The sequence below is a fragment of the Haemorhous mexicanus genome, chromosome 4, assembly GCF_027477595.1.
Source record: "Haemorhous mexicanus isolate bHaeMex1 chromosome 4, bHaeMex1.pri, whole genome shotgun sequence".
Classification (NCBI taxonomy): domain Eukaryota; kingdom Metazoa; phylum Chordata; class Aves; order Passeriformes; family Fringillidae; genus Haemorhous; species Haemorhous mexicanus.
In genome coordinates this window covers 45,913,648-45,935,939 of record NC_082344.1, presented here as the reverse complement: position 1 = coordinate 45,935,939, position 22,292 = coordinate 45,913,648, and positions in this window count along the sequence as shown.

Below are 22,292 nucleotides of genomic sequence, written 5' to 3'. Positions count from 1 at the left end.
AACATATTTTGTATGCTAATGTAGCAGTTTCAAAAGGTCCTCATTTCACAAGGCTGTAAAGATGATTGCCTCTGCAGTACTGAGGCAGATCTCAGAGTGTGATAAAAAGACCTCCACCCTGTCATCTATTTCCACAAGAAATAATTTTTAAAAAGATACGTAAAACATTTGTTGATCTTATTCAAAACTAAATTGTATATACCAAAGCAGCAGGATGTAAGATATGTTTAAATTTCAGATTTTAATATTCATATAGTGATCATATTGGTAGACTTTGACATGAATAGAAGTACGTTTATGTAATATAATTATGTAATTATATATTATCTAAATATTATATTATCAATATTTTCATATGTAGTTTAGTCATAGTTATCAGTTATCTCCATTATCTTGTTCATGTCTATGTTTTTGAGAAAATTCACCCTAAATGTTTTCTCCCTGGCCTAACAATCAGAAACTACTACAAATTACATCTTAGAATCCTTTCAAAACAATATTGGAACCACCCAATGGGAATTATGCTGTTTTCATTGGATAGCTCTCAAGTAAGGAATAGTCATTGGTAGTGCAAACTTGACTGATAGAATCTTAATGTTTCCATATCTCACTAGAATAAGCTACAAATCAGGAGTGGATTGCTTTCCCTGGTTAACATGCTGGCAAAATACTTTTATGACTCAAAGATGGTTGCAATCATTAAAAATGTTTATGCTTTATATATCCTCCCTGCATTTATATAACTCTCTCTATATGTAATATAGAACTAATAAAATATTGACATTTTGAAGAATATGTCAAAATTTTGTAACCAATAAAATTGTTGCTACTGCAATCAAGAGGAGAAAAAAAAAAAAAGAAAGGTTTTATAGGTGAGTGTTTTGAAAATAAATATTTCAATTTCCAGTATTATCTAGAGGTACATTTAATCTTAAATAGTCCCAACAGCTAATTTCCTGAAAGAACATGAAGGTTGAGGTGCATGTCCTTGAGACAGGTTATGGTCCATTTATCAATTATGGAACATAGATTAGTCTCTGGTGCCTGTAAAAACAAGTATCATTAGAAAGAGTTTTCCTAATGTAACTATCATAAGAGGATTCTAAATTGTAACTATGATAAGAGGATTCAGAAATTGACCTGAAATAAAATATATTTTCAAAGAATGAAATCTGTTACCTCTGAGAAAGCAACTAAGAAATTCTGCACAAAATATTTTTCTTAGTATTATTTCTCTCTCTTTTGAGACACATCTGTTAAAGTATTATTAGTTTTGGCATTTTCCAACCTCCTAGTGGTTGATTTTATCATCTTAATTCTGTTGCTAGAGAATGTGTGTGAAATGTTAACTACTTTCAGCACATAGACTTTCATTTATCCCTTTTCTGAGGTAAACAAATCAAGTAGTTTCAGTCTCTCTTCACGGGAAATTGCTCTGTGCACTTGTTCTTCCTCACTAGCCCTCTCTGAATCTCTAATCCAAACTCAAGCTCTCCTTTGAGGGAGAGAAAGCAGACCTGCATCGTCTCCAGTATTCTCAAGGCATAATCACCTTCTACACCCTGCACTCATGAAACCTGATTATTCATTTGACTGAAACTGCTCACTGAGCTGTAGTTTCCACTGAGCAGCCTGCAATAATGCCCAGGCCCTTTACTGAATTAATACCAAAAGTTTACAACCCTACAAAGTTAAAGAATAAATCCATTTATTCACTCTTCAGTATGTGTTTATCAACATACCGTCTTCATCCCTATTCACCTTCCTCGAGTTGTTTCTTTAATGTTTTTCAGATGCTTTTCTGCACTTGGTTAATCAAAATGACTCAAACATTGTACTGAGCTGTTTTCATCTCTTGGCACCATGAAGGTTTTATAACTTGGATCACTTAGAGAATTTTAGTATGCTCATTATGAATGTAGGTATCAGCACAATGATACTATTTCTTTCCTATTAAGCTTTGACCTACTTCCATAAAAAATGGCATACCCTTTCTCTCTGCAATTTTTTGGGGATAGAGATGATGGAATTCTTTACATAGGATAATGGTGGAATGAGTCTCAACGAGTCTAATTCAGTGGTGATCAATTTCAGTAGGTTACTACCTACTGTTGAAGTACTTAGTTACAAAATCTGTCAATCTCACTATTCCTTTTCATATTTGAACAAAACTCAAACAATTTTTCACCATGGGAAAACTACTGAAATTTAGAAGAACCTTATTCTCAATTGGGATGAAAAGTCAAAGTTTCAAAACTTTCAAAGGCTAATCTTCCTTTTTTCCACCCAAAAGTGTATTTTGACATAAAAAAATAAGCTTCAGCACCCTCAAAGCAATTTTTACTATATGAACCTTTCCATTTATATAGGACTAACAGCTAACATTTGGAAAACTCAAAATAAATAAGAAATATTCAGCCAGATCTTTTATTTTTTTCCCCACAAAGTGAGACATGTTCCAAAACAAGGCTTTGCCTATGAGAAGAGGGCTTTGAAAAAAAACTTTTTACCTGTTTTCTGGAGCTGTATTCACTGTCTGATAGCAAGGGGTGTTTTAGAGTTGTAACCCTGGATATATTAGTGTCAGAGCAGCTGCAGTCTGGAAACACCAGTGCTAATTACGGCTTATAAAGTAAGAGCTGAATTTCAGTGACAGTCTCATTCAGCTTTGGGGTCAGGAAAGCTATAACAAACTCTGACAAAGCATTAAGTCTGGTTGCTGTTACAACATGCCATTATATTCCCTAGAAAAACACAGAATCTCATGGTTTCAGACTCTATGCTCTACAGTATTCAAATTAAATGGGTATTAATTGCCACATGTGTCCTGATCAGAATGTTCAAATTTCATTTCCACTACAAGATCTTCCATTAGTTATAATGTACTAAATAAATTTCCCTGCCCTCCTCTCTTTTGGCAGCACAACTCCTTTTGTCCCATTCTCCTGACACTGTTAGCCCCTTCTTGTGTAGATCCTGCATCTACTGGCAGCAGCTGCTGTAGCTGAGAGACTTGCTTGACTTAAAGCTTTGGGATGGCTATCAAGCCTTGTCTCCAGCTACACCTGTCTTGAGGCTCCTAACAGATTGGACACTTTCAATTTGGGTGTAAAAGTCAAAGTTTTTAAAATAATCCTGATCTTATGGTAAATGGAATTTAACCCTTAGGGATAAAGAACAATTTCTTTGAGGAAGTCATGGATAAGCTCGCATTTGCCTGCTTCTCATGCATCTATTATGCAACAAGTGGTCAAAACAAGAAGAATCTTTAAATATCAGACAGTCTCAGAGGGTCCAAAAGAGAACCAGAAAAGTGATCAAAGAACTGGAGCAACTGCATTCTGAGAAAAGACTAAAGAAATTCAGCCTTTTCACCCTGGAGATGAGAAAGCTCAGGTGGAGGGGGCTCACCATAGATTTTCAGTACTTAAAGGGTGACGGAAAAAAAAAGAAAGACAATCTCTTCACAAGGAATCATACAAAGAACAGGAGACATCAGGTGCAACTTGCATTATGCAGTATAAAAAAGAAATTTTAAATGAAAATTTTGAAAAGAAGCATCTCCAGGGACATGGTGGAATCCTTATCACTGAAGGTTTCCAAGACAGGACTGGACACGATGCTAAAGAAACTCTCTTAGGCTCCCTTGTCCATTAAGATTTGACCAGATGATCTTTTGAGGTTCAAAGGGACCTGTTCAGGGCTGTTCTTTGGTATTGAACATAGCTGAGTGCCTCTCTTTGTTTTTTGGTCTTTCATTTCCTTATAATACTGATTAATAAAACTCTCAATTCATCTAAAAAAAGATGGTGTAGGTTTTTATTGACTGCACGAGTAGCTTCTTAGTGTGCATTTCTGAAGGACATGGTATGCAAGCAGAAATCCAAATTATCATCATTGTTTCTGAGCATACTGTTTCAGTGATTAGCAGGGGTTCTGTCATCTTCTGATCTTTGATCTCAATTAGCTGGACACACACAAAGCTGAACCTTTCACAAAGGTTTTGAAATTGTATCCTATTTGAGTGAGATTATATTCCATGAAGGATATATTCCACTTCGGTTCATAGAACTTATATAACTTTTAAAAGCCCATTTTGCGTAAAACAACAGAGTACATAAACCCATCAGTTTTCCTATTTCTGCTTCTAGGAGGGATAACTTCAGTTGCAGCTTTACAGAAATCTCTAAGAGGACTTTAACTTTTCTTGCCTTTCCCTTCTCCCATTATCAATCCTCTTTCCTGCACACCCACCACCAGTGAAAAATCAGATATCTCAGTGTTTGCATAGCACTATGGTGTTTGCCTACTTCACAGCTATGTTATAATGTGTGAAAGTGTGTCCACGGATTTATGTGAGGGGTATCCTACTCAATACTTTGTTCCTGTATTTTGTGATCTTGATATATGAAGCTATCCCAATAGTATGATTCCACTTAGGAAATATAATCATCTTATATGATGGGAAGTGAGTGTGGCACCTAATTCATGAAAGAGCAACTACCTCTTCCTGCATTCCTGGGGAAATCCAATCCTATTCCTAGAGAAACTCCGTAGATGTAGGAGAGTTGAGCATTAGGATAGTTGCAGGAAAATTAGAAATAGAAAGAGTCAACGTTCTAAACACTGAAGTTTTTAGAGCATCCAACTCTTTCAATAAGTACTTCGTGATTTCCTTTGGAAATAACTTCAGGTGGAAAATTTCAGTATTTACAATGAAGTATCACTGGAACACTTTGCACTTTTGTCGGAGAACAAATCCAGTCTAATGATAGCATTGACTATCTACTTCAATCTCCAGTTATTGTATCTCTTAAAGCAGAAGTGAAAAACTGCTTCTCAGGCTAGCAACCAGAACAGATTTAAATTTTACAGGTATAGCTTTGTTGATTTTCTATGTCTTGCCTCAGCACCAAACAATGTGTAGAGGTCTGTTTTGATTTGAAAAAAATTGCATCTGGTCTTATGCAATCTACTTCTGCCTCTACTAAGAGACTGAAAGTTGCCTTAAAAATAGCATTGAGAAACACCAATTAATCATTTTTATGGCAAGTTTGTGTGTACAGCCTTTCTAAAGCCAGCATAAACTATGACACAATGTTTTGTCTGCTCCAAATGTACATCACGAATCTTTTGCCCAGTATGTTCTCTCTTTTCACTCTAAAATGAAGAAATAGAAAATAGTTCTCAAATTTTTATAATCTCTTGAATTTTTACTTATCTGTATCTTTTATGGCATAACTTGTCAGTCAGTTTCAGAGTGCTTTAGTGAGTTTTTTTGGTTTGATTTCAAATATCAATGAACAATAGACACTCCTTTCCTGAATTTGCTTTTTTTTCCCTGTATTTGTTTCTGTTCCTACCAGTTGCAAATTAAGATGCTAATCTGAATCCTCTGCATGATTGCATGTTGCAGTTGCACAGTCAGATTGGTCTGTATGGCAGCAGGATTTTCTCTATGAAACCAAGGAACAGAATGCTTGACACTCATTTTTCCCACCACTTTTCAAGTTCCTAAATAGCAGAGAAAGCAGTTAATTGCTTTGTGCAATTCCTAGAGCAACAGCCATAAACTGTTCAAACATAGTAAAAATAATTAAACCTGTTTCAGTGGTGAATAAAGATTGAACACAGAGAAGCTTTAATGGAAATCAAGCTCCTACTGAGGTGTGCTGATTACTACATTCACATTCTTGCTTTACTTTAGGCATACTTCAGACTTAACTGAAGACATTTTATTAGACTTTCAATCTTAAGCCATGTCATTACTATTTCACATTGTTCAGTTTGCCTAGAGCAAACTAAGGAAATGTTTTTTGTTAATGAAGTAGAAAAACTTAATTGAAACACTTCAAAGCCAAAAGGAAATAAAAGCAGACTGAACTGCTACAGTCAGTCTTTAGTAATGATCTCAACTGTTAAGAACAGGACTGAAAGACTAAGGATTTGGTGGTTTTGAATTGTAAATATAACCAGTTTTCAGCCAAATACTTTAAACCAAAATAATGTTAAAAATCTAGGCTGACATCAAGGGGAAAAAACAAATTTGGTTGAAGATTATAAACCAAGGCTTGAGTCTTATATTATCTTGTCCATCAAAGCTATCCCCGTTTTTGTTTTTTGGGAGCACTTTTGGAACAGAACTGTAGGATTTGACTTAAGGCAGCCCTTTCATAAGTGACAGCTGACTGATATACAGAGACATGAAATTAGATGCTCTACCAGGGAATAACTTACAAAGCTAATAGAAGCACCAGGAAAATCCTAGGAGGAAAATTTAACAGATGCTTACTCCAAATTGTGATTTTTATTTTCCCCAATCTGTAGCTTTGCATCAATAGGCTTTGCCTCCTAGGGGAAACCTGCCTTCTGCAGAGCCCAGACTACAGGCTAGATGTGGTTGTGTTCGCATGCTCATGCTCACACCCCGACGCTCTATCTATCTCAGAGACCATGCTTTTCTTCTTCTGCTCACTCTTTATTACCTTTGTTCAGTCTTCCTCTGCTTCTGTATTCTTTAGAAGCACCCAAATAAACCAGTAAAGGAGCCAATTTGTACTGAAAGCACATGAACAACTAGGATGTCTCTGTTGCCCAACAGTAGCTCCCAGCATGATGTTTTATATTCAGTAAAACATGCATCTTCATTCCAGTGAAACTAGTATCAAAATTCTCAGTTGGTCTGGTACTTAGTGGAAAAAAGAATAACTCTTTAGCATTTTTTTAGTGGTTTGGGCAACACTGAGTGAAACAGACCTATTTAAACCCAACAGAGGATATAGAATTATGCCAGTAATTTTCCAAGAGTCGTCTACATGGGACAGTTGCTATTCTGAAAACAGTCATAGTACAAACAAGGGCAGGAGTACATACAAAAGGGTCACTTATCTGTCATTCAAGAAGGTGTTGCAGTTCTGAAAACCCCCCCCATAAACACTTTCAATACCTTCTCTGAAAAGGAGATGTAAATAAACACCAAATACAAACCACAAGTTTATCCTATAGAGTATAGGTGGACTTAAATACATATGCAAGTTCTTTACAAAATTTAGGGACTGATATGCATTCTTCATTATAAATTGTATTCGTTCATTAATTTAGGCCTACATGCTCTTGTTTGTGCTGTTCCTTTTTCTCCACCAAGTTTACCATCAAGCTAGCCCTTTGGGGGAGAAAACCCAGAAAAGTAACTAACAAATATTATTTCATAATTGAAGAAGCCATTTCATTTTGTCTAGAAAATGAAATAACTGTTAGCCGGAATACATTGGCAGACTTGTTTGAAGTGATGATTTAAGTGTTGCTCAACATTATGCCACCAAAAAAATTCCCTCCCCCATCAAAATGTCAAGCATTTAATGTTCTGGTTTACCACACAGGTTTTTTTTTTTTTTTTCCTTGAAAAGCAGCCATTACGGTTTATTATACCTAAAACCATGGAGCACTACAAAAACTCAAATGTTCTGCACTTCTGTTTACTAAAAAGCCACATGGCATTTTTGTCAGCAGTGATTATTGTCTATGAATGCATGATACTCACTTTCCTAAATTATGTCAACCAATCTAGCCCTTACATAAATTACTCATGAAGCTCCACAGGAGATTGGACTACCTACCTACTGTCATTACATGTACATCTATTTCACACTTTGGTGCTTACTGCCATACACTGCTCTTGCTGTGAAATGTTATAAGCAACTTGTGTGTAGCAAGCCTTTTCTTTGTTTATGTTTATGTTACTGGTCTTACCCAAAAACCAAAAAAAAAAATTATATGGTAGTTTTAGAACTTCAGCTGTTTCTCCCCTGAGCATAGCCCCTGTCAGGCCACTCAGAAGCAAAAGACCTGTGCAACACCTTTTGTTCAAAGAAGATCAAAGCCATTCTAGGTCTTAAAACTATGGAAATGTGGAAAAGAAAAATAAAATAAGGACTGCAGTTTTACCCTTCACCATTTGCACAATCCTTTTCAAGTTTCCAAATAATTTTATTTTTGAGAAAACTTTCTTGTTTCTTTGAGAAACCTGTTTTGCAACTTTCAGATCTTCTTTCATCTTGTCAACAGTACTTGTCAATATTAATAGTACCTGAGAAGACTTTACAAATTAAAATAATCTCTTAGCACCTATGCTGACTAATGCAGGCTCACAAGAGCTGTTGATTACCCAGTTGCTGCTAAGTGAAAAATAGAGGCTATAAAATTCCAACATGCATTTAACAACTGATTAGATACTGTTCAATTTTAACAGAAAAAGACAGAGAAAATAGTCAAAAAGCATGGTGAATATTTGAGGGAATTTATTCTTAATATGAAATGACAAAACAAAACAATTTGGAAATTTCAGTCTAGCTCAGAAAGCAGAATCAAAGGAGGGGAACTGAATACAACTGAAGTAAATTAGAACTGATTGCAAGGAAAAAAATGATTACACAACAAATGGAAGAATTTTTTAGATCGGAATTTCAGTCCAAGGGGACATCTACTGGGATGACTGAAAAAGCTTAAATCACAGTAAGGCAACTATGTGGACTAAAATAAAAGTGAATTTAATGGTACAGGAGCTCAGGAACAGCCTTAGCTGGATTATAGAAATGATCTAGTTGTAATATTTATTTTGTTAATTCCACTAAACCTTTCATTCTTTTCGGTGAGATTACTTTATTTTCCCAGAGTCCTAGCATACCATTTTGTAGTGATAGATTAAAAATATAAAGGAATCAAGTGAGAAATAAAATCAGGAGGACTGGTGTTATTTTCTGTTTGAACAGCTGGCACACCTCCACAAACCAAAAAGCTGGAGATCTTGTGCAATAGGTAAAAGCTTTGAGGAACAGAATCATTCACATCAGATATAGGATATCTTTTTCATAAACATCAAACTAAAAAGGAAGACAAATTGTTTACAATGAAAATTTAAATAATTTGTGCAGTCTTGAGGCAAAGAGTTGGATTAATTCAGCCCCTGTGCAATGGTCAGCACTGTTGGGCAACTAATTTAAATGGTAGGCCCACAACAAAGGACTTTCAGTTCTTGCAAAGCTTTGAAACACAAGTTTAATCAGTTTAACTGCCACTGAAGTCTTTATTTGTACAATTACTTGCTGTCTGACGCAGAATATTGAGAGCAACAGAGACAGTCTATAGGAAATTAAGGACACATTGAGAGTTACAAAGGCATGTTGTCCAAATTTAGTCTGCAGTGCCCAGCACTGCCCTTGCCAGAGCACAATCAAGTGGAGCAGTTCACATTTTAATTAGATTAACTTTTTTAATTTGCAGAAAATGGCCATAATTAATTAACTCATGAGTTGCCTTATCAGGTACAGTTCTAGATGCAATGTTTCAGCTGAGCAATTCAATTTGATTTTGTTTGTCTTGGGGCATAATAAAATATCTGCCTTCACTTACTGATGCAACAAACATTATACCTCAATATTTCAGTAAATGTTGACTTCATAGAAAAGACCTAGAAAATTAGCTCATTTTGATTACATTATTTCAAATATATCATGTCATACTACAGCAAATCTAATTCAATACTGTAGATATTAATCTAAATATCCAAAACTCTTGATATTTCCTATCAAATAATTTATTAAACATATGTAGTTTTGGCAACAGAAATGAAATATTTACTTCAGAGAGTTCTTTTAGTCATGGATTTCACTGTGTTCCTGACAGCACTGAAACAAAAACTTTGATTCATCTTCTCATTCATGGTGAACAAGGGCTCACCTTAGAGCTTATGCAGCTGTGATAACAGCAGTAACAGCAGCTACATGCTGCATGTAGCATTGAATAACAGCATCTTCACCAGCAAGACAAGAAGTGATACGGGATCTACCCCAGATGTTTTTATAATTTTTTGCATTAAAGTCAGCAGAACAAGTTGCATGAAGGGCTGACATCACTCAACTGTAAACCTCACCCTTTTAACTTAAAACTCTGAGGTAATGTAATTCTTACAGCTTTAAAGTTTGTGTTCATGGTGTTGGCCTTGTGTAGAAGCACATGAGAAGCTGTCACAGAGCCTATCTGAATTGCCTGAGAAGTGATAAAAAAAGTAATGGTATGAAATATCATGTAATGCAATTACATGTCATTTAATATTATGTGCCTCTGCTTTTCAGGGCACGTGAATGAGTCTCCTTCCCAAACACTTAACCAGCACCATTAAAGAGCTGAATCATGTAAGAGAGCATTTTGCAACTAGCAAATGCTATTTAATAGTAATGGTATTTAAAAGGTTTTCCTCCCCTGCAAAGTCCATGATGAAATTCTCTGAAAACTATTACTAACCAACTGATAGTTGTAAAATCTTAACATAGTCTATTTGAGGTTTTTACCACATCTTTTTGATGTGTTAAAAAAATGCAGATAACTTTTAAATAAAAACATAAAATTTTCTTCTATCCAATCAGGGTCATTACTGGTAGGGGATTTGTCATGGATAGGAGTGCTGAAGGGTAAATTAATTCATGGCTTCATCACTAGAAAAGATAGAGAAATACCTTGCAGAAATAAAACAGTAAATTTCCATGGGGAGCCTTTCAAATTCTTTATAAAAATGACCCATTGAGAAACTAGTGTGCTACTTCATCATCATCTACAGGACAAGAAAATTATGTTGCCGTCAAACACTTGCAGTAGAATAAAGCAATTTTAATAACGAATTATATAACAGAAACAATGCCTCCAGCTTTAAAAGTAATTACTGGATTTTCTTTACATCTTACCCTGAAATTTCTTTTTAGTGAGAGCATTCTTTTTTTCTTTTATATTACTTTTGAAATATTGCAGTTTATAATGCAGCATAATTAACTAGACAACGCGAATTTAAAATACCGTCCTAATTTTCTAGTCGACTCAGTGATGATTGTGAAACAGCTGTTGTGCAGTGTAGTAACACTTTGTAGCCATGCTTCCATACTCAAAATATGACTTGTATCCCTTCTTTGTCATAGGTACAGTCACTCTCTAACTTCAAACTGCACAAAAAGCTGAATGGTGTAAATGATTGCTCCAGATAGTCTAAGCTCTGATACTTTTGAGAAATAGACACATGAAAGTTCATCTTAAAGAAGAGCTGCTATGTTTGCAGAAAGATAGCACTGAAAGATATGTGAATAACTGATTTTCAAAGCAAAAGAGGGAACTAAGGTTCAAATAAAAACATAGATATTTTCTTTTCAAATAAAAGATATTTTTTATATAAAGATATTTTTTTATATATCTTTTCAAAGAAAAGATATTTTCTTTTCAAATTGTGTCAACAATAGCATATTTTCATGTTATTTTTCTGAATGGAATCCTTTCTCTTCCTTGGAATTATTTTACAGATAATTTGAACAAGCTTAAAACTGCATGTTTCAGTAATTACATTGTTTTTCTGGAGGACCAGTTTTGTGTCAGTCAAGGCAACTTTATAGCTCAGTCTTTCCTCTAAGCCTGAGTTGAAACACTGCTTTTAGTTTGTTTTTTTCAGTACAGTTTTGAATGCTGTCTGTTACTCTTTCGCAATTCAATGCAGAACCTCCTACAAGCTTAGACATACTCTTATTGGATCTTTACAATCCATCTCTTCCAGAATGCATATTTGAACTAAATAGATGTGTGTTTGGACTCTCACAAGAGAGAGAGCAAACTCAAAAGAGTTTCAGAATTAGGCACATTTTTCTTTAGACAGTCTCAGAACAAAAAGTCAGACAAAACACAAGCCCACATACATACATACATACACACATACGTACATGCATACATACATTTTCTCTATCAGCTTCCTTTGTGACTAGTTTATTTCCCTAAAATTTCCCACTTCATCTTCTTTCTTCCTGGATGTAAGAAATATGGAGAAACCTCCTTTTGAGAGACCTGGTTTATCTTCTTGCCTCTATGAAATGACTGATGAACAACTCACAGCACTGCAAACACTTTTAGGTGCTCTAAGTTCTTTGGGAGAAAGTCTTCTACTTTCTTAAGACTTACTCCCTCACACAGACACAGATTTTTCTGGTTTCTGACCTTGCTGTTCAGATAGTATTCTGGTGTTGCAATTATACCTCTTCCACCCACCTCAAATTGATTATTTATTTCAGCTGTAGCATTGGCTACCTCTCTAGACTGCTCTGTCTTCCCAATAAAAATTTTGCACAAATTAGGAGTGAAACAGTGACTCTCCAGAAAGACAAGATCGTAAAATGCATTAAAATAGACCGAAGAATAGCAGCCACATTCCACAGCCCAGAAGCAACAACTGAGAAATAATTAGATCTAAGTAACAGCTTATCAGGTTCTTTCAAGAACAGCAACAGTTTTAACAGCAGTTGATTCACACACTGATTTACTATGTGCCCCTACTCATGCTACAGGCAGTTACTGCCCTGTATTTACCACTGGTGGGCTTAGATCCATCTGCCAAACAACCTTTCTAACACAAGGATGAATGATCTATGGGACTCCAAAAGAATCTCTGGAAATCTGCAGCACTTGGAAATCCTACCCTATACAGAACTAGGTATGAGGGAACTACCTTTCCCCCCCACACACCTTTTATTTTGTAGATGGACTGGATGTACCATATCCTTATTAGTGTGATTTACAGTCTTCTAGAGAATCATGGGGAAGTATGAAACACAGATGCAGCTTTCACTGGCCAACTAGACAGTAAATAGAAGAATGACATTTTGCTTGCTGTCATTCAGGTATGCCTATCTCCATGCAGACAAAAGAATTCTTACACTACTGTCTTTCTGTGGACTCTTAGCTATGTCCTTGAAGTACACTGTCTGAATAGTTAAATCTGGGGTAATGGCTTGCTCCTCCGTCTGTGAACTCTCAGTTCAGGAGCACTTTCTTTGATTCTGTAATTCTTGGAGAACACACACATGTTACGGAGTAATAAGCTCTAGAGGCACTAAAGAAACTAAAGCAGACAGAACTTAAAGACTTCAGGAGTGGAATCAGAGCAAAGATTGCAAAGCCGTGTACCTTCTAAGCATTGTCATATAATTAACAATGCTGCACTTATTTTGTAGGAAAAAAGAGGATGTTAGGACAGAGGTGCTGACAGGAGTTTGTAGGAAAAATCAATTTCTCACAGAAAACCTGAAGTGAAAAAATAACTTTTAATTACTAATAAATTTAACAGACAGGTGTGACTTTAGTAATATCTAAGGAATTAGCCTTCTTTGCCCAGCAGTAAATCCATGTTCTGCTTTTTTTCTGGCACATAGTTTTCTCAGAGCAGCTGATATGGGGCTACATTTTGGTCTGGTGCTGGAAACAGTGTAGATAAAACAAGGAAGTTTGTTTTACTGCTGAGGAGCACTTGCACAGAGTGAAAGAATTTTTCAGCTCCTCACCCTCCCTCACCAAGGAGGAGGCTGGGGATGTCCAAGACACTAAGTGGGAAAAGGGCTGGGACTCTAACCCTAACAGGCCAAAGGGACATTCCATGACATGTGACATCATGGTCAGTATATAAAGCTGGGGAAGAAGGAAGAGAAGGGCAACTGGAGAGATGGCATTTTTCTTCCCAGGCCTTTCCACATGATGGAGCCCTGCTCTCCCAGAGATGGCTGAACACCTGCCCATGGGAAAGACAAAACATGTGGACTAATTACCATTAGAAGTGAGGGAATTTTTTACCCAGTAGAGTAAGTGAGATGTGTAGCCAGTGAGCATTACTTACTGTGTTTGCTAAGGTGTATAAATAGTGAAAAGTTTTGAACAACCCCCCCAAAGAGTGCCACTGGATCCACAGTGGTGCTTGCTTGATCTCTCTACCTCACCTTTACTGTTAAATAAATCCCTATTATTGACTTCAGCTGATGGTCTATTTTGTACCTTAATTTGAGCAGGGGCACCTCTCATCAGCTGGATCTTAACAAAAGGACATATCTAAAGGACAGCAAAAAGCATAGCAGTCAGTATTTGTATGGCTCTTTCCATAAAAAGCTTTCAAAATTATTCTGAAGACTTTTTAATATTATCTGGTTTTGTTCAAAACCAGGAAAGTTCATTTTCAGTTCATCCTTGACTTGACCAATGATGAAGACCACACTCCTCTTTGGTTTGTGCATTTCTTTTGTCTAGGCCAGAATGAACATGTCACATTATAAATATTTCAGAAACTTTGTTTTCTGACCCTGATGGCCTACAGTTATTCTTAGTTTTGAGGTGATCACTTGGTGCAGCAAATAGACCCTTATCTTTCACAAGGCTTTTATTATATGACCCATATCACAAAATAATTTGGCATACTAAAAAACCTCAATGAAACATCAAACCAAATGTTAGAGGCAGGAAAGAATACTAAAACATAAAACCCTAGGTAAGACATAATGAAATACAAAACAAAAATGACTCAAAACAAAAAACCCCAAGTGCATGTTTAGAAAAGCTGCAGTGTTTAAAAGTAGATAGTGTATATACTGAAAACTGTCAGTACTGCTTTATCCAGTGAAGTAGTAGGTGTTATTCTGTTTAACAATGAAAAAAAAGATGAATCTTTGGAGCAGTCATGAAATGATTCCTCCTGTTTTGAGACCTTCCCTAGATCTTTAAATTCTAAATCCGTCCTTGTTGTATCATATAGTGGAATTCCATCAGATTCCAATGATTTGGAACCACTGGAAGATAATTTCTCCACCAAGGCCAGGGAAGTTGTACAATCACCAAAATCAGAAGACGCCCACCCCAAAATATCAATTCCTGCCTCCTCAACACTTCTTTAAATTCCTATAATTTGTCTCTTGCTTTTTTTCTGAAAGGGGGTATTTGATCCAAGAATTGTCACCACACTGTTGCTATCACTACCATCACACAAGCCCCTGTCATCAGTAAATATGACCAGTAACCACAGGTTTCTGGGATGGCTAGAAACACCTCACTGAGTGGGAAATGTGGTCAATCTTTACCCAGTATGATTTCAGTAAAAGCTGTAACTGACAATTTCACAATAGAAAATGGTCATAGCTCCATAGATCCAAACTATATTCGACACTGTAGTTTAGATAGTGCCTAAAGATAAAACCAACATAAAGAAATCTGAGACACATAACCAGAGTACTACCTGCAACCTAATTTTTCACCAAAGCAGAATACATTGATGCAGTTTAACAGAAAGTGTGGGGCTCTTTTCCTTTTCTGTGTCTTACAAAATTGTTGTGATAATATCTATCTCACATCTTTTACTGATCAAGAGTCACATAAACTCTCAGGGATCCCATACAATTTACAATGTGGCAATATGTTCTAATAATTTTCTAAATTATTTTGTATTATATTCAAGATGATTCAAGAAATTTTTAGACTCTTAATGTAATTTCACTTAATGTTGAGAATTCAGCAGAATAATACCTTTTGGTACTTCAAGAAAAAATTAACTGCATGAAGAAAGAAACAAACTGCACAAATTTCTTATTTTATTAGCAGTAAATTGAACTGATTTTAGACTCTCCCAACTAACAGCAACCTCACACTGGTACGCACCTAAGATGGTCATACCCATGTTCGTCGTTTTTTAGTAAAATGACCCTAGTAATTGCCTTCTCTTTTGGGGAAAGACACCTTAGGATGGTTTTTAAAACTCAGAGATACAGGTCTAGGGTCATAAATAGATCATTTTTTAAATGGAATTTTAGTGGACTGACTAATTGTTTGTTTGTTTGTTTGTTTTTGTTAGCTTTCACTGTTCTACATAACAGGTAGAGTTTTCATGGATGTTTGTTTCCCTTTCCCAAAAGGATTTGACCCAATCCCGAATATCAAAGGCAGAAGAATTCAGATTTCCTCATTCTTCTCAGATTTAGGCTTATTCTGGAGCTGCAGGTTCAGGAAAATTGTCAGAGATTCAAATAGCTTTCAGTAGTGATCCTCCTCTGAGATAAATCTCGAGTCTCCATGCCTTCAACAAAAGAAATCTAATTAAGATTTAATTGTTTTCCTAGTGTGTCTTTATCAAATATCAGGAGTTACTTTGTCTCGTCATTTCTGGGTAGGATTTATAATCATAATGGTTACAAAACAGAGTAGTAGAAATAAAAATAGAGTGGTAATTGAGATAGGACTCTCAAATACATCCCCAGTACAGCATTGTAGACAAATTGTCATCAGTATTTATTTCTTCTGCCCACATATTTGTTGGTATTAGTGACATTGCATAGAAATTCAATATTTCCTTTCACTAACATTTAATTGTTGGAAATAAGTTTCCTATAACAACAGTGGTCTGAAACATCATGACAATATCTAAGTTACTTCTTATGTTGGGAATTACAGCAGATAAAACATCTGGACAACTATTTATCAGTGTGAATTTTAATTCAAAGCCCTATCTGCACTGTGTTTTATGACTTCTGTTTTTAAGGCATAGACAATGCTGATTTTATGACTTTGAAATAAGTGGATTTTCTTTCAGTGGGGTAGACAGGTATGCAGATGTACACTTTTGCCTCTTAAAAAAGAAAATTCCAACTTTCTTAATAGAAAGTTCAATGCAGACCCTTAACAGGAAAAGGCCTATGGTATTTTTCACTTTCTGGAGATTATGTAGCACATAGAACAGATCTTCTTGGACCTAAGGCAAATCATTGTTGGAGATGGTCAGTACGTAGCCAAGGTTGGAAATCCCATCTATTTTCCTGCCACAGTTAGTGTAGTACATAGATTTACTTAATACACTCACAAATCCTAAATCATACGCAAACAATGTTGGTTTGGTGTTGGACTGAGTTCAACAGAAACATTTCATAACATCCCCCATTTTGTCAATTTTCCTGCAGGCATAAAAACTTGAATTCAAAGAGAATCAATTAGTGTGTTCTGATGTCATAGAAAAATCATTAATGAATCTACTTTTCATTACATATCTCAGCTCATGAGCACATCTAGAAGACCAAATCAACAGATGCTTAAATGTTGATGCCTTGCTAATAATTAAAGCAGATTAAAATATCTCAGTTACTTAACTAAAGGCACAAAGCCTCAAGAAATCCAACTGTTTGAAATTTTTGGCTGTGTATCATGCACTTAACACCCAGATGAATGAATTCACATCCCTTGAATGTGAATTCATGTCCCTCAGCTGTCCTGACCAATGGCCATCTGTTAGCACTACAGGACATGCTCTCTAGGTTGGGCCATTACTTGAGGACAGACAGGTCAAGAAGCGGCTGGTTTAGATGTGTAGCCTGAAAAATACTTTAAATATCTTTCCTAGGCACAAAGGTCTTAGACTTGAATGGCATCATTCACTAAATCATAACCTTTAAACCTACATGCCACAGAAAGAAAATATATTCAGAAGCAGATAAAAGGAATGTGAATGAGCAGCTGCAGCTATTAGTAGCCTCAACCAACTTAAAGGTTAGGAAACTAAAAAGACCAAAGTAGGTTATAAACATGGAAGTTCCTCTCTCCAGCAGCCTGTATTGTCAGAGGGACTAAATGAATTACAGAGAAATGTTTCTCTTTGAATGCAATGGAAACAAATAGCATTGCCATTGTTACCAAGCACTGCTGAAATAGTTTTGGTTGCCTGCAGTATCTGCAGTTGAGCACCTTGCCCAGAGAAAGGTGAATCTAGGTAGATGCAGCTGTAGAGAATGGTGAACATAAGCTTTGGTAGAGGCATTAAGAACCTGTTGTTGTATTATTCCACTTCTAACTTGTGCCATTTCATTTTCTGTTTTCTGTGTGAAAAGTTTTAAGAGGTCTTTGTGGAGCTGAAGTTTGTACTCATTCAGAAAAAGCCCCTTTATTTCTAGATTCTTAAGAACACCCAGTGTTAGATGCATCCTAATACCCACACAGGCAAAACCAACATGCAATCATTGGATAATCTTGTATGCAGGAGGACAAAGTAGTTTCAGGTGTCCTTGGCATTTCACCCTTTTTGAATTTGCATGTAACTTCATCAATTTTTCAATAATTTGCCCCAACCTTCTTCATGTCATGTATCTGCCTCTTGCTGAACATTTTCCCCATTCTGATGATTGAGCCAAAGCTTTTTAGCTGCTTTCAAGAATAAGATAAAGGGGAAAAAAAAAGGTTAAGCAAATGATCTGGGACTGCAAGGAATAAGCACCAGAAGTGAAGAACAACTTAACTCACTGCTGCTATGCTACAATTCATCATATTGGACTCTTAGGTTTGAAAGCACTAAGACCTATCAAGTGGAAAATGTTTCTCAAAAAGAAGCATTGTCTGGTGGGGAAGATGGTACCAGTTGCACCCCTTTTTAGCTATACTCTGTGACTACAGTACCTACTGAGATGTCCAATCATAGATTGTTCATTACACTTTCCAAATGCTGTATTACTGAGTTTTTATGTGAAATGGTGCACTTTCAAGTGGAGATGAGTCAAACAGACTGGATGCTGGGGCACAACATACTGCTCCTGTACATACAGGCATCTTCTGCACTAAATGCACAAGACGGTCAAAGGTAAAAGGGTATGTAATTATATATTTAGAAAGTATCACTGCCTTGTATGGCAAAGAAGAATTAAGACTGATGAACCACCTTTAAATACTTTGACCAAAAGTTTTGAAACTGAACAGCTGCCTAAATTGAATCACAAAGCACAATGAAAGTAAAATAACCTGTAATTACTGTAAGCTGCATGTTTAGGGAAAATCATGAGTATATTTTCTCATACTTTTAATCTAACCTTTTTCACTAAAAAAAAAAAAAAAGATGAATTGCCTATTAGTGTGTAAAGTAATGCTGTGTAGAGAGCAACTTTCCGGTATGTAATGGCTTTTGCTTTAAATGTTGGATTTCCTGCCCTTGCCAGAGTGAATTGATCAGTTCTGTTTTAAGATGAGGGTCCTAAAAAGTCTTTAAACCTAACAATTCCTCTAAGTATGCATCTACCCATCATATATTCAATATAAAATGCATTCTTCTGTCAAAAAAGAGAGCTTTTTTTTAGCATTCCGCACATGAGCAATGAGTGAATCAACTGATACGCGGCAACAGCATTATGACAGTGTCACTGTGCCACTGGAGGTGGATTAGTAGAGAAGATGTTGCCTGGCTGTGAAGGCAAATGAACTGACACAAAAAATATTTTTAAATGTTTGAAGAACTTTAATTTTTACTACAGTGGCAGCCAGGCACCATTATTTCTCAGTAAACTATACTAAAATTTGAACTGTAATTATCCTCAGGATTTCAAATCCCATAAAATTTGCATTTGCTAGCTGTTGAAGTCATTCTTCTACTTCTATTTAAATTCTTCTATGAAGTGATATCTCCTACAAAGCAAGACTGTTCATTTGATCTTTAGAAACCTTTGGCTTTTCATTCAATATGTAATTTTTAAGCCTTTCCAAGCTGAAACATAAATTATATGAGGCATAATTCAAATGTTTCTGTTGGGTACAGACAGTGCACCTGCTTTAACACTGCTGGGCTGATCAGTCCTTGAGAACTAGTTCTTATTATTTCCACTGTTGTATCTTAGACCTTGCTAGTCTGATGACTCAAAGTGCCAGAATTAATTTATTGGTAGACTGTGTGGGATGTAAAGTTACTTTACAGGATTTGTGCCTTATTAACATAGTAATTTCATAAGCTGAAACCCACAGATCTCTTACTATGCATGGGCTATAGAGCACTCTGCAAATACACAGAACATAAATATGATATCAAATTATGCATAGGAGCTCCTAGATTTCCTAGATTTAGGAAATCTAAAGACAGTCATGTTAAAACATAATAGGAAGTACTGCTTAGCAATTCTCAGCTACTTTAATTAAAACATTATGGTTTGGTTTATTTAAAACAAGATTTTTTGTTTCACTTGAATTGGGATCTCTGAGTTTTATTTTTAGGCTATTGCTAAGAGCAAATCATACTATCAGTAATTCTCTTGCCTCCTGTATATTGAATGTTTCAACTTCCTGTCTGAAAAATATATCAACTTTTCTGCATAAAATTCATCTTCAGTCAAGTCCTTCAGTTTCTTTTTCAGAAAAATATTTTTATTTCATATTAAGGATTGATTTCATAAGCATATCTTTATTTTGCTACTTCTGCTCTTATTTTGATCTGCTTATTAACTTTTGAGCCTACTTTGCCTTGTATTTTAAATTAGGTCTGTGCAAAATTAGTTTTGAAACTAAATACTTACTTTTCACAAAAAATGGGCAAGTGGGGACACAACTCTCATCCACAAACACTGTTAGTTTTGATCAATCAGTATTTCAGAAAAGAGCAGCAAAGTACCTAGCTCAAGCCACTATGCATTGCAGATCTTATACTGACACACATGTATCTGGTCAGGAGGGGTAAGAATAAAAACAGGATTTTCCAAAGGAACACCAAACCTCAGTAGGAGACTGCAGCCTAGTTTAGTCATCAGTTTCAAACTGGAGTTTTGCTCCTGTTCTGACACTGCAGGTTACAGGGCTATGTGGAGCTACTTGAGCAAATCAGAGAGCAGCACCTTCCTGCAATAATGCATCCTGTGGGTAACGTAAGTACCACTCTGTTTCGTGACGCTGCAGTGAAAATTGTCAGACTAGTTCTGTCCTTTCAGGTGCCTGGGGGTGTCACGACGTGACAAGGAGACATATCCTTATTACTCTGTTTGCACTTCTAATAATTCTCAGCTGTCTTTTTCTTCCTAGCAGCTTTTTAGACTGAGGCAATACTTGCAACCTTCTGCCTGGTTTTCTCCTGCAAAGTTATTCTATAGCTGTAAGTCATCAACATGCTCCTGCTTCTTGATACTCCTTTTTTTTTAACCAATATTTTTTTCCTGTAATTCTGTTGTGACAAAAAAAAAGGAGATTTTTTTTTAAAGCAATATACTGGTGAATCAGAAGTCTTCCAGATATATTTTGAAAACAGTTTTTATGCCTTCTCTTATATAAGTGCAATATAATGCTTTGGCCCATGAACATGACCATATTTTGGTTTAGTTTGACCATTTTTCACCTGCTAAAAATTGCGGCTGTTTATTTATATTTATTCCCCTGGTTTTGGTATAATTTTCATGGAAGTTTAGACTGATGGACTCTCAGAAGTATGGGAACTGGTGGATAAAATCTAGAATTCCAGCATGATGAAAATATTCATAAAGAAAAGTTATTTTTCCGTATATTACTGTCTATGCAACTACAATTCCATTACTGGATATTTTCATGGGGAATGCCACTGAAAAATCTGAGGAGCAGAAGACACACAACAGTGATCAGAGGAATGTTAAGAATATTGATAATGAATGCCTAAAGCAGGAAAAACTTTGCATGGTTCTGTCTCATATTTTTGTTGCTGTAGCTGTCCCTCAGAATAGCGAATCTCACAGATAAGGTTAGACTCTTATCAGGTTGCTCTGCTTGTTTCCTAACATCCTAAGTTATGCATACTGATGTGCACCCTCATGGTCTGCTCTAATCAGTGAGGAGCAGCAGTGCTTGATTATGCAGGGTGATTGTTCCACAAAAGCTGCTTGCTTTATTGCTAGAATAGAATCAGAACTTACACACAATGCACACTTGTTTATCCCAGTCCACTAAGCCAACTAAAGTCATTTTGGCCAACCCCCACAAGCCTTAAAAGAGTGACAAAAAGGATGAAGCTGGCCGGAAGAATCAGCTGGGGAAAGGCTGATGATCAAAAAAGCAACACTCTAAATGCCTTTTCTCTACACCCAGCACCTTCTCCCATCTTTCAGTCTCAAAGTGAGAAAAGGAATCACTGAAAGTGAAGTTGAAGAGAGGCCTTTGTACGGATTGGTTTGTCTGTTATTGACCTCTCTGGCCTGCAATGCCCCAGTCACATTTTCTCAACATTATATTTAGTCAGTTTAAGGATCATACAAATAAGAATTTTCTGGTCTCCTTTCAGGAAAGGGAAGGAAATCTTGCAATTTCAGTGAGGGTTAATTGGGCAAGCTTCGGTCCATTTCCCTGCACTTCTTGTCATCGCATTCACTTTTATTGTTTTCACCTGGTTTCAGAATTTTCCCCCTTTTTTTAGCATTTAATTTCTTCAAATTCTTCTCCTCTCTCTTTACATACCCTTCTTCTCTAACTTTATGATTTTATTTGGAGTAATTTTCGCAAGTTTTCTCCTTTTCACTCCTCCTCCTTTCATCTTAGTCCATTTGGTTTTAGTCATTCCATTTCCAAATTTTCTGGGTTTTTTCCAATTGCATAAATCTTCTGTTTTTTTCCAGCATCTTTACTTGATGACATGGCCTTTCCAGAGCTTTTGTTAGACTTTGTTCTCTGATTTCAGGGTTTCATTCCTTTTCCTGAAAAGGAACCCACATTTC